The sequence below is a fragment of the Mesoplodon bidens genome, assembly GCF_964165515.1.
Source record: "Mesoplodon bidens genome assembly, chromosome: 1".
Lineage (NCBI taxonomy): Eukaryota > Metazoa > Chordata > Mammalia > Artiodactyla > Ziphiidae > Mesoplodon > Mesoplodon bidens.
In genome coordinates this window covers 33,455,833-33,473,105 of record NC_138176.1, presented here as the reverse complement: position 1 = coordinate 33,473,105, position 17,273 = coordinate 33,455,833, and the positions used below count along the sequence as shown (strand labels likewise).

The 17,273-nt window shown below is 47.0% G+C and overlaps 1 protein-coding gene across 12 annotated transcripts in view; it reads right to left on the bottom strand.

Moving 5' to 3' along the window:
* The window catches only part of SORBS1 (sorbin and SH3 domain containing 1), a 244,009-nt gene that overhangs the window by 203,642 nt on the left and 23,094 nt on the right, over window positions 1-17,273 (bottom strand). Inside the window, exon 1 of one of the 12 annotated variants that reach the window (XM_081253010.1) lies at window positions 2,465-2,648. The exons of the other annotated variants lie outside the window; for them this stretch is intronic. The gene's annotated coding sequence lies outside the window, so the exon portion shown is untranslated. Of the gene's footprint in view, window positions 1-2,464; window positions 2,649-17,273 lie in introns of those variants that run through there. 12 annotated transcript variants of the gene reach the window in all.

The following is a 17,273-nucleotide window of genomic DNA, read 5'->3' as shown; positions in this document are numbered from 1 at the left end:
CACAGACAACTATCCTCAACTGATAAATGGGCTATGCACCAAGTTCATGTGTAAACTGGAAGTTTGGAACTCAGATTGCATTTTCCCATGGACACAACATGGAGATGGTGATTGGATCCTCAGATCAAGCCACAAAAGTCCATCTACAAGAGGGAGAGGCAGAAGAGAGCACAGGCAGGTTTGGCAGTGCCAGAAGGTTTAAATCCCAGCTTTCCCGTCATTAACCAAAAGGAGACAAAACCCAAGTCACATGGCCTTTCTGGGCCTCAGTTTCTTCATCCGTAAGACTCACCTGGCAGGGTTGTTTAGAGGATTAAATGACAATGTATGTATAGTGCCTGCCACACAGTAGACATTCAACAAATGCTTGCAGATTATATTAACTCCCAAAGTAGCAGCCATACTATGTTTTTGCCCTGAAAACTATGCAATTAAAAAAAAAAACAAAAACATATATTTGGGAATTCCCTGGTGGTCCAGTGGTTAGGACTTGGCACTTTCACTGCTAGGGCCCCAGGTTCAATCCCTGGCCGGGGAACTAAGATCCCGCAAGCCAAGTGGTGTGGTCAAAATTAAAAAAAAAGCATACATTTGAAATTACAGAAGAATTGACTGCAGGAGGATTAATTGCCTCCTAAAAGATCAAAAGACCAAGGGAAAAAGGGAGGGTGGCAGGCTCAGGGGGTGGCAAAGGTCAGGTTACCCATCTCACCCACCTATTCCCCTGGCCTATTTTCAGCTCAGCTCAATCGTCACTTCTTTGGGAAGCTTCCCTGGTCTCCCAGATTGAGTCAGCTCTCTCTAATATGTTCCCATGGCCCCAAGTAGCTCTTCATAGCCTTACAATGATTAGAATTTTACCCTTAGAGTCTGTCTTCCCCACAACCCCATAAACTCCATGGAGTCAAGGCCCAGGTTTGTTTCTGCTCTTTCCCTGGTACTTGGCCCTGTGCCTGGAACACAGTGGGCCCTCAAATATTTGAAGAATGAATCATACTAGGGCAGCTGAGCAGGGATGGGTAAAGTGAAGAGGAGGTTGTGTGCAGCTGGCTGTGCATGTGAACAGATAAGTCACAAGGTCTCGACTCATGGTTACCTGGAGAAGCATACAACTCTTTCTGCCCCATTTAAAAGAAAAAAAAATCAATCTGCCTCTGCCATTATCACTTGGTCAATAAAGGCTGATGATAAAACCCACAAGTTATTAAACCCACAGGCATCCTCCTCCAATGGGTACACAACCCCCAGGGCCTTGGTTTGTTCACAGGGCAAGCACTGAATGAAGACCCAGGCAGGTATGGAATTTGTTGCAGCTCTCCTTATCTCAGTACCAGTTAAAGAGGGATGACTCCAGCCTCATCCCAGCTTGAACTCTGAAGGCATGGAAAACGCTGCTGCGAGCTGCAATGTATTCAGTGGCTATACCCTGGAACAGCCGGGGTGATCCTCAAAACCTAACAAGGTAGGTATGGTTCCCACTCTGCAGGTGAGGAAACAGACTGAGGGAGGTCAGGAACACACTCATGATCACATAGTTAATAAGTAGCGGAGCTAGAACTGGAGCCCAAATTAGGTTGCAAAATGTGTGCTGTGAGCCATATTCAGCTACCTCTCCCCACACGGGGTATAGGCTTCTCCAGACTGAAGGGTGTACAGGCTTCGGTGAGCCAATGGAACATGGTGTAAAACACACTGCAGAAAGACAACTATTCCGGATTCTTCCACGACTATGTGACCCAGGGTAAGTCACTTCACCTCCCCGGGCCCCAGGGAGGATGCCTCCACAGTAATTTAAGAGTGGCCTGGATGGCCATTATGAGAGGAGACCTGCTGAGCACATAAGAATGCCTGCCAGTCAAAACCTATCAAGAAATCACACCTGCCTGGGCCTTGCCAGGACCCTGCCACGCTGCAGCTCAGCTCTCCCTCACCCAAAGTGAAGGTTAACCAGAGACGCTGAGCTTTCAGGTGGGGAGGGAAGGAATGTTAGGCCACTGACTTTTCTTTTTTTCTTCCTTTCATTATCCACATTTCTATATATTATATGTATAGGACAACAAATTCAGGAACAATGAGAAAGTAATGTATAAAACTTTAAGAAATACAGATTACAAAATAATCATTTAACTTTTTATGCAAATGCTTAAGCATTTTCATGCACTTGTTAAATAAAGCATACATAAGTCAAAATGTTAAATAATTCTAGTTTTTTACTAAATCATCTAAAGAATATGTTGGTGAAAACTCAAAACTGTCTAATAAGGTATGCATGATCTTGTTTATTTAGTATTTATCATAGATGTCAAAATGATCATGGTTAAAGCCAATTTAAGCATTTACAGAATAGACCTCCTGAAACTGGCTTGGAATAAACCAAGGATAAGCAACAAGCTAAAGGAGACTGTTTACCATACACTTAGTTAACCCAGACCTCCCTTCCTACATCAGGAAATGGAAAAAATACCGTTTGCTGTGAAAGAAGCAGGTGTCTATATTCCCAAGCTTTCCTTGGGCTCATGCCCACCAGCAGTCTTCTATGCAGCACCAGCTCCCTCTGGGATGTGTTCAACATACACTCAAGACCAACTGCACAACAGCCTTCAGAGACCAAGGCCATCCATCCAAGCAACAATCTCACCCAGGCGTCAGCCCCTGCTGTACAGAGTGATCTGGAATTTACAGTCTCTTCTACAAAGCCTTACAAGGTCAAAAATGTTCAAGTTGTGCAATTCCAATGATGAAAAGGCTGTGGAACAGCACAGACTAAGTGGCCAATATGAATGACACCTCAGAAGACAAAACACAATAGCTGAAAGGCGGAGTCAGCAGTGGGCACAGCGGAAACCAAGGAGCCTGGTGCTGGCCAGGCTTCAGCAGCACGTGAGTCTGTGCTGCCACTGGCCCTGGTGAAAGTCACCACCTCCTGCCAGTCCCCGCCAAGGGTTAGCACAGTCACCCCCCCACCCCAGCACCAAAAGAGGAGTCACAAATAGTTGACATCCATTTTAGGAAAGGCTGTTGACCTCTGAGCCATCACCCTCTTTGCAACACCCATACTGACTTTTACACATGCGGCAAGGCATGGGGAAATGGCCAAGGACATTTTCTAAAATGTTTATCAAAATAAAGTCTGAAATATGAGGAGGAGCAAGAAAGGGGAGTGAAGGAAGGCACAGCCCTCTTCTTTACCACAAGCCTAGATGCACTACATCTAACAATGTACACAAAAAATTTCAGGGGCAGGAAAGTAGGGAGTAACAAGGGATATACAGCAAGAAGAAAAGAGAAGGAAAAATAAAGAGGAGAATGATGTTAAAGAGGAAGCCTAGTGTCAAGTTGCCACCACCTGACACTGCCTTGATAGCCCTGGTCTTGCTCCCCCAGCCCTACTTACCAAGGCTGTTCAAGAGGCATGTGTGATTCCACGCCCCGCCACCACCCCCCAACCAAAGAGCAGACATCAAAGACATAACAAACCTAACCAATCAACTGTATGACGTCAGCACCCAATCTCCTGCAAAATAAGAAAAGCAAACTGACAAATGTTGAGCGGACCCTACCACCAAGTAAGTTACCAGACACAGAGTTTAAAGATATTTTTAGCTTCTAAAATAAGCCTTTAAATGCCTAAATATACTTAGGCAAACCCTTTCCAATTAAATGATAAAATGTACCTTGATTTATAAAACAAACATTTTAAGTTATTTAAAAATAAATGAGGGCTTCCCTGGTGGCGCAGTGGTTGAGAGTCCGCCTGCCGATGCAGGGGACCCAGGTTCGTGCCCCAGTCCGGGAGGATCCCACATGCCATGGAGCGGCTGGGCCAGTGAGCCATGGACACTGAGCCTGCGTGCCCGGAGCCTGTGCTCCGCAATGGGAGGGGCCACAACAGTGAAAGGCCCGCGTACCACAAAAAAAATAAAAAAAAATAAAAAAAATAAAAAAAAAATAAATAAATAAATGAAACATTATGCTTGTGCAGTGCCAGGGCATGAAAACACCACCAGCATTTTGCAGTAAATGCTGGGAGGCTTAAGAGATTGCAGTAAGACTGAGGACAGATCTAATCTATTAGATCTAAAGCTATGATTCTACAAATTAGGCAAAGGGTAGTAGGCAGCTAAACGGAGACCAACAGATTTTCACTCTTTGTAAAATGTGTTAAAATGGACATTTCTACAAAAAGATATTGAGTGGTTTTTTTTTATATATTATACTAACCTGAATATTCCAAATACCACCTACCCTACTGTTAAAAAGACACAAACACACAAAGGATAGTTCCAGTTCTATCCAGGCCCTGAATCTGATGTACTTACCGCAGATGGGTCCTGCACCGGATGAGATGGAAGAATGTTTATTAAACACCTACTGTGTGCCAGACCTCAGAGCTAAGATTCCCCCCTTTTGCTTGACCCCTTGTCTTCCCAGTCCCCAAACAGCCGTGACAGGCGAAGAATGGAGGGAGAGGACTGAAGATCACACCACACCTTCAGATACAGCTAATATTTCACAGCAGGCAGAGATGGATGGCACACAGAGCTTGGTCCACACAACTGAACAGGTCAGCCCTAATGTACAGATGGCTTCTTCATCTTAAGAGGCAGACAAATGGAGACTAGTTAACTCTTTCATCATCCTTTCTCTGGAAGTTTCTGAGCCAGTCTTCCCACCCTTCAGGTCCTCCTGATAGAGGACAAACCTTACTTCCCTAGTTTTATCTTGTTTCTGGTCACCAGTAACACTGAATCTGGAATTCAGCAGGACCTCAGAGTGGGAGAAAAGTGAAAACTGGGGCTGTCCAGAAAAAATAAGAATGAAGTCACATCACTAACTTTAAGTTGCCAGGCCCTCAAAGCTCAGAGCCAGGTCCCAGTGTGGTTATAGGTCAGAGAGAGACAGGAAGTGGGGGGGAAGCTTTTCCACGGTCCCAAGATCCAACCCACAGGGGCCTCCTTTTCTCCCTTTTCTTCTTCCCAGCTCCTAATTACTCCCTTTTTTGTTTTTCTAGTCAATCAACACGTATTTCTTGAGCCCTTGCTTCACATATGCATGTTTCCCATTTTAACACAGCTTTTATGGATGTATACAGATCACCTGACATTCCATGAAGGCCGCCCCTGGGGGATCTTGTAAACAAGTGGCCTCTGAAGTGAACTTCTGCCGAACACTATTTCATATTGTTGAACCACAACTACTGGCACCGCACTCCCTGCCAACTTCATGTCAATACACAGAATCATGGGTGCAAAGCACTGATAATGAGAGCAGGGCCAGAGTTTTGTCTGCACGACCACATATAGGACACACCTGAGGGGCTGACAAATAATAAGAGTAGCCGTGATGTATCAACACCTGTTCATAGGTCAGGTATTAGACCAGTGCTTAAGTACCTGGTTCAATCCTTACAAATGTGAGGTCAATTTTATCATCCCAATTTAATGATGAAAAGCTGGGTTCAAAGGCCTTGCCTACAGTTTCACGACAAGTAAGAGGCAAAGCCAAAATCTGGACCCAGGAAAGTCCAACAACTCTTCTCCTCTTCCTGGTGGTAGAGTTGAATCAGACAGGACTCAATGTCTGGAGGACTTGTGGCAGGGCCCTCCCCAGTTGCAGGTGCCCCTCCCTTCTGTGTATGGATCTGGTCACTGGAAATCAATGCTGGGGGTGGGAAAACCTACGTGTCAGAAATATCACAGGGAACGACAGCAGTAAATACCTATTTGCTTTTCATGATTTTTGCTTTTCATTATTTTTAAGTGAGGGAAGCAGGAAGGGAGAAGTCTGCACGTAAACATTCTCTGTGCCCCCAATAACGTCACTTACCTCCCCAACCATGATCTCAAGCTTTGGCGCTGGAACATTCTGAAAGTAAGTTGCTACGTAAGAGCTCAGCACAGAAAAGCAAGGTCTGACCTTGTATTATTAGCTTCTCTACTTCAACCTCAGGTACCACCAATGGAAATCACAGGGCTGCATGAGCACTGCCAGCCTGGCTCCGAGCTCCTAATTCTGCAGCAGGCCTGCAGCCAAGTTCTGCTAACCCTGAGTCGCTGAAGGCCGGGCACATGTGTGTGGTGTTAAGAAAAATACTAACAAGAGGCAATATACTCCCATTTGGGAAACAGAAAATAAAACCACACTCATCAACATTCCTACTGTGGTATTATTCAGGGACATTTCTTTGCAGTTTTTTTCATATACATTTAGCACATGATTATGACTGTGGCTTATATACAATTCTGTTTTCTTTTCCTCCAGCTACTACTTCTGCTTACTTATCAAGGGTCATCTGTCCTGTGGAGCCTTTCCTAGCCACCTCCTTGCCCAGATGAAGCTGACCCCTTTCTTCCTGAGGCTTCCACTACCGGCTGAACACACTTGAATCATGCTCCTCTAAAAACTTTACTCATTAGCTGAGGCGTCAGGCTCCCCCTGTAAACCATAGCCATTCCAAGCAGTCTGATTGTAAGCTTTGATTATTTTTCACATAGTTGGCAGTAACAACACCAAAATGTTAACAGGGGCTGAGCTGGAGTGTCGTGCCATGACTGATTTGTTTTAGCATTCCGTCCACTTTTTGATGTGGCTCCAAATTTTCTTTAGACAACGTATAATTTCTTTCATGCATATTTAACTGACTATAAAAGTTTCTTAGGACTGCAACTGATCAACTTCAAAATCACAAAAGGAGAAAGGGGCCCAATGGCGTGAGACAGGGGCAAATGTCCCGACTTTAAAGTAGGAAAGTGGGTGATCCTGACGTCTACAAATAAAAAGCCCTGATAGGGCTTCCCCGGTGGCGCAGTGGTTAAGAATCCGCCTGCTGGGACTTCCCTGGTGGTGCAGTGGTTCAGAATCCGCCTGCCAATGCAGGGGACACGGGTTCGAGCCCTGGTCTGGGAGGATCCCACATGCTGCGAAGCAACTAAGCCCGTGCACAACTACTGAGCCTGTGCTCTAGAACCCACGAGCCACAACTACTGAGCCCAGGTGCCACAACTTCTGAAGCCTGTGCACCTACAGCCTGTGCTCCACAAGAGAAGCCACTTCAATGAGAAGCCTGCACACCTCAACTAGAGAAAGCCTGCGCACAGCAATGAAGACCCAACGCAGCCAAAAATTAAAAATTTATATATAAAAAAAAAGCCCTTTTAACTACAAACAATGATTCCTGGCAAAAGTAGAGAACAAATGGTTTGGGGACATTTAGAAAGGAATGAACATGGGGAAGAGGCAATGTGAGTCCACGATGACCGAGCTGTGCCAAAAAGCAACCAGTTGTTCGTTGTTGTGATTACCAAGTTCGTAGACCAGGTGAAATGTGAGAGCTATCACGTATCTTGACTTCAGCAAAGCATCTTTAAAAACTCTTGTGATTCACTTATAGATAAGTTAGTGAAATAGTCAAGCAGCTTGTGCAAGGGTATGCCCATCTAGCCAGCTGAACAACTACCCCTACACAATGTACATCACTCCCTCTTTGGGCCATCACTGTACTTTGTACACAGCCCTCTCACAGCACTTATTACACCTGACTGAGCTCCTGGTCTGTCTTCCTATTAGCCCAGGGGTCAGCACTCTTAAGATGTGTACACTGGTGTCTCCAATGGCTTGATGATGAGCTAGAGAAAGGTTACCGACAGCACAACACAGTGTTCGATTCTTCGCCACACCCTGTCCGATGTCTCCTCAACAATGACTTGACAAAAGACAGACTCAGGAGGCAGCCTCATCAACTCCCCAGACGGCACAGAACGGCAAAGAGGAGCTAACGTTATAGCCGGCAGAATCAAGATTCAAACGGTCCTGACAGCCCAGCATTCTGGACCAAAAGCAAAGCCTGTTGTGCAAGTACAGGCTGGGCGGGGGTAGTTTGAAACTTCCTCGAGTCCATGAGACCTGCCCTGGCAACCATCCACGTGAAACAGAGCTGGGTGCTGTCTCTGACCGCAAGGTTTATCGGAGCTCACAGTGACAAGAGTAATGCAATCTTAAATGGCATCAAAAGTAGGACAGGGTCCAGTTCATGGAAGAAAATGGTAATACTCCCACTCTATCCCACAATGGTCAGGCCACGAGCACAGGATTCAGCTAGGACACCACACTTTTAACTTTTTAATGGGTTAAAATCACAGCATTTAAAAAGGGCCCCGGGGCTTCCCTGATGGCGCAGTGATTAGGAATCTGCCTGCCAATGCAGGGGACATGGGTACAAGCCCTGGTCCGGGAACATGCTACATGCGCAGAGCAACTAAGCCCACGCGCCACAGCTACTGAGCCTGCCCTCTGAAGCCCGTGTGCCTAGAGCCTGTGCTCCCAACAAGAGAAGCCACCACAGTGAGAAGCCCGCGCACCACAAGGAAGAGTAGTCCCCGCTCGCCGCAACCAGAGAAAAGCCCGTGCACAGCAACAAGACCCAACACAGCCAAAAATTAAATTTATTTTAAAAAAATAAATAAAAAGCACCCAATAGTTTATAGTGAAAAATCTTTATTCCACCCAGTCTCCTCCTCAGAGGCAACCAGCATTACCCATTTCTTTTGTACTCTTTCAAATGCACTGCACGTATATACAAGCAAATAAACATATATTCTCCTCTTTCACTTAAAAAACATATCCTATAGAGTTCTACGCCAGTACCTGAGAAGCAGCCTCATTCTCTTCCATAGCCACAGCGTTCAAAAGCTTAGAGACCCTAGATTGATGAACATTTAGGTTATCCCAGTCTTTTGCTTCTGCAAATCATGTTGTAAGAAACAAACACATCATTTCTCACATATGCAGACATACCTGTAGAACAAATTCCAAAAACTGGAATTACAAGGACAAAAAGTGGCTGCATTTGTAGTTGTGATGGGTATTGTCAAATGGGACACTGCCTTTTAAAGAGAGTCATGGACAAAATGGGGTTTCCCAAAAGAGGGGGCTAGAAATCAAGCCCTAGAAGGAAGAGGTAAAGAGCCTTAGTGTGGAGAAATGAGAACCATCAGCTTCAAATACCCAGGGCCACCACCAATAAATTCCGTCTTTACTCACCACAGCCGGGACACATCCTCAGATGCTTAAACACATCATCTCACATGACTCTTATGACAACCCTGAGGGATGGGCATTTTTACGCAGACAAGCAAACTGAGGCCAGAGTCCTCTTGCCAAAAGCCACAAAGCTGATAAAGGGCAGAGCCAAGACTCAGACCAAACTGGGCAGCTCAACCGTCGGTGCTCCTCAGCCCCCCAACTCCTGGCCTCTCCAGCTCCGGCTGCAGACGTGAGTCACACAAGCAGCTTCTGCAGGAGCCCTGCCTTCAGATTCTGACCTGCCTCGTCAGGACGCAGCACATACAGGTTCTCTCAGGTGAATCCAATATGTAGCGATGGCTGAGAACTACTGCCCTGGTCTACAGTAGGTCTCCAACAAGGGCAGGCATTGGACTCACCTGAAGCCCTTTTAAAACAATTTTCAAGCCCCACCCCACTCCCGAGTTTCTGAGTCAGCAGTTCTGGGGTGGTGCTGAGGAGTTTGTATTTCTAGCAAGTTCCCAGGTGATGCTGATGCCGCTGGCCCAAGGACCACGCTTTGAGAACTACTGCTCTGAAAGCAAGAGCTACCACTACTCCTTGTAATAGATAACAATTAACATTTTACAAGGCACGTCACCCCAGTGAACGTTCACTGCTTTGGAAGGTCCAAAGGGATAAGGTCCTCTGCAAAATGAAGTGAGAACAGACACTCAAGTGTCTTAGCCAAGTTCATACAGGTTGCAAGTGATACAAAACTTTCATTTCTTTCTTTCTTTTTTAAAAATAAATGTCTTTGCCTTGTACTGCTGACATCTAGTTCAATGCTCCTTCTACTATACTAATACCAGACTCCAGGAGGCAAGAACCTTATCTATCTTGTTACTGAGACATGGTGCCCAAAGGAGAAAATTATAAGACAAGTTGATGACAGCTCATATTAAAGAATTCTAATAATTAGAAGCATTCAAAAATAAAATGAACTGCCTCAGTGAATAGTGAGCTCCCCTTCCTTGGAGAGACACCAGCAAAAGCCAACAAGCCAAGGGACAGAAATGTCACAAAGCAATTCTACGTTCCAAGGGAAACTCCTTCACCTCTAACAATTTTTGCAAAGCTAAACTTTGATTCTCGTGCATTCCAGTAGAGAGGAGGTACTCTCTAAATCCTTCTTCAGTATGGGTCAACTAGCCTGCCAACAGCTTCACCACATAAATTTAGAGAAATTACTTCACTCCTGTGCCTCAGTTTCCCTGGACACCAAATGAAGGGGCTCATCAGTCAGTCCCTGGGAATTACCTAACAAAATGACTGGCAGATAATAAACAACTAACAGAGGTACCAAAGTACTTCAAATGCCGACGACGTCTGCCTCTTCTCCTCTCTGCCAGTCTGCACTGCAACTAATCCTGCATCTAACTGGTATTTCCATGAAAATTAAACTTAACGAATATCCAAGGGCAAATTCAAAATCACACTGATTCCCCCCCCATTTTAATTCCATGCCTTCACCAGTTTAATTACTGGTCTATCATATTTTTGAAATTCATTCTTCAAGCAGCCACCTATTGGGCACCCACTGTGGGCAGAGAATCGTGCAAGAACCTCGGGGAATACAGGGAAGACTCACGCTGGCCCTGTCTTCTGGGGCAGCACACCTCCATTTACCACTTTTCGCAGTTTCAGGACAGCTCTGGATTTCTTCCACCTGGGTAATGTGGAGGGCTTCACCAGAATTTACTAGTGTAAAATTCTGTGTTTACAGGTCAACCTTCACAAGGAAAACCACAGCACAGATTAACAGAATGAGAAGTGAACCAAGGTCTTAATATTTAAGATCTAAAATACTAGGTGCCAAGGTTTTATCTTTATGAAGGGACAAAATACAACGCCCTCACCTAAGACCATTTCTTTCACACCTGAGTGATATGAAGGGGTCAGACTGAGAGTGGCTTTCAGGAAACAGCTCCTCAAAGTCACCAGCACTGTGGAATCTTAGGGGCTATTAGGAGATTTCTGAAGGGAAAGGATAAGAAACTGGGGAAGACTCCCAGGCAGCCATATAAAGCCCTAATTTACTTGCTTTGAACACTAAAAACTGTGTTTTCAGACACAATACCAAAAACAAGGGGAACACACGTGGCAGCTATTAAAAAATTGTGAGCCTCCCTTAATAACTTCACAAAGATGATCATGATCGGAGGGGAAGCAAAGCGGAGATGCCATTGGTCAAAGAGAAGATGAAACCTGTGGCTCCACGTTAGACCATGCAAATGACCTCGTCAGAATGCAGGAGCCGAGGCAGAATGACTCAGAAAAGGGAAGCCGGGTAAACACTCCAAAGCCAGAGCTGAAAAGCTGAGATGGGTGTTTATTGCAATGATTCAGCTCATAAACAGATTCTGACGGTCACATTCAGATGCATGTTAACACGGCTTTTCTTCTTCAAGGAATATCAAAGCCAGCCTGCTGAACAGTTCACAAGCACACACCGTCAAGAATGAGGACACCTAAACTATGGACAAGTTTGCCGAAGGCATCAGACCTAGGATAAAACATCAAGTGAGCTAACATTTTATTTTTCCGGTTCCTGTGGTCATATACATGGCTGAGGAGATTAGGGCTGAAAGGATTAGAGGTTGAAATCATGTAGCCCAGCTCCCCAAACTCTAAGATGTCTATGCATCAGCTGCAGTGCCTGTTAGAAGCAGAATCCCAGGACCCACACCCGAGTCTGACAGTATATGAATGGGGAGAGGAGCCACCCCCCACCCCTCCCCAGGACCCTGTATTTCAAGGAGCACCCTGTGACGTTCTAAGGCAGGTGGTCCCTAGGCCACGGCTTGAGAAAACTGACCTGGTCCAACAGCCATTTTTATAAATAAGTGAAAAACGTAAAGCCCAGAGAGATGATAATACCTTCCTTGCCCAAGTCCAACGTCCTAAGTCCAGGGCTGGCTCCACCAGGAAGAAAGCCCTAAGTATAAATTAGATGCCACAGCTGCTGAAGGGCAAGGCCAACCCCTAGGGCAGCAGACAGCAAGCTAGCTTCTTAAACAGAGCTCTTCACTGGTGAGAAGCAATCAAAGAACCTGCAAAGGGTCCCCCAGCAGGAAGACTGATAAGCAAATATAACTGAGTTAAGGGGGCCCATATGTTTCCACAGGACTCTGTCCATGTCCCAGTCACAATGTCACCTGCACAGTCATTTCCTAGTCACCTCTGCCTGTGAGCATCTGCAGGGCAGGGACTGAGTCCCATTCACTTCTGCATCAGCACTCATATAGCAGGCACTCATGAACTTGGTTATGGTCAGATGAAAGCTGTTACCTACCTCTGCCTACAATGCCTTCCAAAAGGCTGGGCCACCTGGTACATTCCCCACCCAAGCCTTCCAGCCCCAGTTCAGGCATCACCTCCTCTGAGAAATAACTGTCCTTCCCTCCTAACTCTCCCAGAGGACCCTGTACATGCTCGTTAGCACTTATCACCCAGCTTTGTAATTATCCTGTTTACCTAGGAGACTCCTCAAGGGCAATGATTTTGGTCTGTGAAACCTGGGCCCCAAGCTCAGCTTGCCGAGCAGAGGTTGCTCAACAAATGTTTACAAGGTGTTCAATAAATGGGAGGGGGCAGGAAGGATGAGAGGGAAAAACTAATCTTTTTTTCCATCTTTTATTTATTTTTTATTTTTTATTAGTTACCTATTTTTATACATATTAGTGTATACATGTCAATTCCAATCTCCCAATTCATCCCACCCCCCACCCCACCCCCTCGTCGTTTTCCCCCCTTGGTGTCCATATGTTTGTTCTCTACATCTGTGTCTCTATTTCTGCCTTGCACACGGGTTCATGTGTACCATTTTTCTAGATTCCACATATATGCATTAATATACGATATTTGTTTTTCTCTTTCTGACTTCACTCTGTATGAGTCTCTAGGTCCATCCACGTCTCTAAAAATGACCCAATTTCATTCCTTTTTATGGCTTGAGTAATATTCCATTGTATATATATACCACATCTTCTTTATCCATTCATCTGTCAATGGGCATTTAGGTTGCTTCTATGACCTGGCTATTGTAAACAGTGCTGCAACGAACATTGGGGTGCATGTGTCTTTTTGAATTATGGTTTTGGGAGAAGCTAATCTTAAATACCTTGCTGCAGACCCAAAACCCTACGAAGCTGCAGATGTGCTTTCCTGGGAAAAAGAAAAACCCCTATTATTTCCTCTGTTCATATTTGAAAAGTCAAGTCATCGTCTCTCCGGTGCTACCACCATCAGAGAGGTCTGTTGGCTGCACTTGGAAAGGGCCTCACCTGTCGATTTTCCCAAACCCACACACACCTGTGTGTGTGGCCCCAGCCTGTGGTCCATCATCAACACATTGTCAGCTCCCTCCTCCCAGTGTATCCACAGCTTCCAGAGCCCCCGGGGTCCTCCCACAGTAGCCATGGTCTGTACCTTCTGAACTGAGCCCAGGACACTTATCTCTGCCCACTTCGTACTGTTGCCCTCTCCTCCTGGGCATCTGCAGACAATACCCCTCAAGGCACAGGCCAGACAACACACCCAGGGAGGGACTCCAAACATCCAGAGCTTAAAAAGGAGGCTTTTCAGGCAACCTGATTTCTCCTCGAGATGAGGCCACAGCCAGACACCTACCCTCCACCGGCTGTGATGTGCCCCTGTGCTGGAGATGACTAACAGCTCACAACCTTAGAGCTGCACTACGTTTAAAACTTCAAGGGGTCTACTCTGTACTGACACCCTGACACTCTAACCTTTGCAAGTCCTGGCCAGCTGGCAAGGCTCGCCCCACCCTTTACCTCTCTGTTCCCTCTGCCTGGCGAGGTGCCAGCCAGGACCCCATTTCCTCTGAAAGGCTAAGTGACTTGCCCAAGGTCACACAGCACAAAAGTAGGACTGGGGGGAAAGTGAGGCTTTCACACTCAGACTCTGCAGCCAGCTCTCCTTCTCACTGCCACACTGTCCACCACTGACCCACCGTCTCAAGAACCCAGGGTGGTTTTCCTACCCTCTCGGTCAGGGCCTTGCATTTTCAAATCCAACAAACCTTTGGGCTCTTTGGAGAGTTTTTCCTACTCGCATTCTAGCTGCTATATAACAAAACCAGACTTCCTGTTTCTTTCTTGTGTTTATTATGCTCAGGATATTTTTCCTAGTGCCCTGAGAATTATTCCCACAGGAAACATTCAGCTCCTCTGGAACTGTTTTGACACTAAAACCCCTTTCCCTGAGAACCTTCCTTACGGGGCATAACCAGGCTGGCAGCTGCTGAGAAGCCGCAGGGCGGAGAGGGGAGCACCGACTTTGAGGCAGGGTGTCAACCATCCTGGCTCCACCACCAAACTGTGCGACCCACCAGTCAGCTTCATCTTCTTCTTCTTTTTTTTTTTTTTTTGTGGTATGCGGGCCTCTCACTGTTGTGGCCTCTCCCGTCGCGGAGCATAGGCTCCGGACGCGCAGGCTCAGCGGCCATGGCTCACGGACCCAGCCACTCCGCAGCATGTGGGATCTTCCCGGACCGGGGCACGAACCCATGTCCCATGCATCGGCAGGCGGACTCTCAACCACTGCGCCACCAGGGAAGCCCCAGCTTCACCTTCTTGAGCCTCAGTTTCCCCATCCGGAAAATATAGATAATAAAGCCTAACTGAAGAGGTTGTTGCCAAGATTCAAGATCATGTAGCTACTACACCTAGCACAGGGGCTGACAGGGGTATCCCCCCAAAACTGGAGCTAACTATTTTTTCAACTGCTTTTGGGCACAACGGACATGGGGGAAGCACAATATAGAGTTTTGTTCATGCCCAGAGAATTCTTCCCATAGGCCTCCAGCCGTGAATAACTGCAGTCCGAGGAGAAATCAGAAATGAAGGAGGCTGCTTTGACACCTCAGGAAAGCAAAAAAGGATGATTACTGCTCTCCTAGGGCTAAAAAGGCCTCTCAAACACCCCAGTTCCCTCACTCCCAACCCACAACCTTCTGGCAGCGTGTTATCTCCAAGTCACTGGAGCTCAGTGAGTCTCATCTCCTCATCTGCAGGACAGAGAGAACCTTACCAACAGCCCCAGCCCTTCAGGATGACGTCAGGCAACGCTTCTCAGCCTGTGGTCTGCAAACCACCTGGGCACTGGGCCCTGGTGGTTGCCTCCCCAGCCCCTAGTCCCTGGTCCTTCTTCCTTCCTAACAGACCCTCCACTTTGTCCAGGTACCCAGCCCCGCTCCAGATGGCTCCAGAAGCGCGGCTGCCTCCTGGTGAACAGTGATTGGCCTGGGGTGGTCATGGGACCCAGCTCCAGCCAAGGAGGCATCGTGGAAGGTGCTGGAGGTGCCTCAGATGCCTGAGAGAGAGCCAGGAATTGATCTATGTCCTTCTTCCTCTGGATGTGGTTTGCATCTGACTAAAATGTTTGGAAATGCTGCAGCCGTCTTATTCCCAGCCTGCAGATGAAGCCAGCACCCAAGATGGCAGAGATGGGAAGAACTCGGGGCCCTGCTGACATCATGGAGCCACTGAATTAACATCACGAAGCCACTGAATTAACCCCAAAGCCCACCCAACCTCTGGATTCAGAATCGCCCCCACTGCACAGCTCCAGCAGGAGGGGGGCATAATTCATAAATTCATAAATTATGAATTCATAAAACAGTGCAGGCCACATGAATGGCGGGTCGTGGAGTTGAGTAGGGCACCACTCCTGTTTGAGAGATGATGAGTTTCCCTACTGCTGGCCAATCTGAGTTGGAGTTTGTTACAAGCAGCTGAAGATATTCAGACAACCTGTACAAACCTAGGGGACAGTGTTGAAAATACAGATTCTTGGGTCCCACCAGGGAGGAATATGCATTTTTAACAAGTACCCCCAAGTGATTCTGATGCTCCCCAAAGCAGAAGAACCACTGCTTTAATGGAATGTAAGAGACGCAGTGCAGGGCCAGGCACACAGGCAAACTCTATCAGTCCAAAATGGACTAACCAGAGAAACACTGGCCCGCCTTCCTATTTCCTGTGCAAAGCTACTGCAGAAAGAACAAAGGAGGGCAAGAGAGGGGAGGATGAGTCGTCAACCAAACCTTACCTCTTCCCACGAAAGGCTGCTCGGCACAGTTTCAGGGAAACATCTGCTACCATTCGGCCAGAACCCTCTCCTGTGACAATCCGCCTCTCTTGGTTTCCTCTGCAGCAGCAGTTGGAGCCATTACCTGGATCTTCTTTCAGTGCCAAGCACAGCACACAGCATAGTGGCTCACGGCCACACGGCCCGTCATCCCCGCTCTCCCAGTGGCCCTTTCACCTTTATTAAAGGTCATCTTCCTGGCCTGGCCATCTCTTATCATGCACGGACCACCCCCTGTGGCACCAGGAACTTCAAGGGAAGCTGGATTTATTAGAAGATAAAAGAAGGAGCGGGCTGAGGCAACTGATTCCTCAAAGTATTGTTTCCTAAATGTCAGAGGTGCAGTGTCCTTAGGGGTTGGACCCTAACCCCCTCCTTCCAAGGGGAAACCAAGACCAAAGAGGGGGTGGGACTTGGGGCTCCATTCACGCAGCTCTTCCTCTTCGGCATCAGTCAGCCATGGCAACGGTAATGGGTGGAGTGGGGACAGAGACCGCTTAGTGTGGGAAAAAAAAAAAAAGACTGACGGGAGGGGCAGGCACTCATTTAGAGAGACCTTGGAGGATACCAGTTGCCTAGATAAGCCACGAAGGCCAAGGGCAGCGAAGAACATCTCACCTACCCTTTTCCGTGTTAGGATCCTTGAGGCTAATTAATCTGGGCTTCTTGTTTCACTTAATAAATACCTGAGCGGCTGTTACATGCAGGGCACTACACCAGGGGTCCAAGTGACAGGAGAAGCGTCCAGAGCTGAGGAGAACACGAAGGACCTGAGTGTACCAGTGAAGATAAGGCAAATACTTACAGTAGAAAGTAAAAAGCAAGTCCCACTAGGGGAAGTGTCTTCAGAAAGCCTCCCCAACTCCCCCACGCTCAACAGTAAACAGGCATCCGTCTCTCTGTGCTTCCCCACAAGCTCAGTGTGATGCTGCTGTGATCTGCAGCTACGACACTGCACTGTAATCGCCCGTTCACTCATCTGTCTCTCTCTGTCTCCGACAACAAGGGACTCATCATCTGGTTCATCTCTAGCACAGGTCTTGGCACAAGGAAGCACTCGGTAAAGGCTGCTTCATGAAATGGATAAATGGATGGATGGA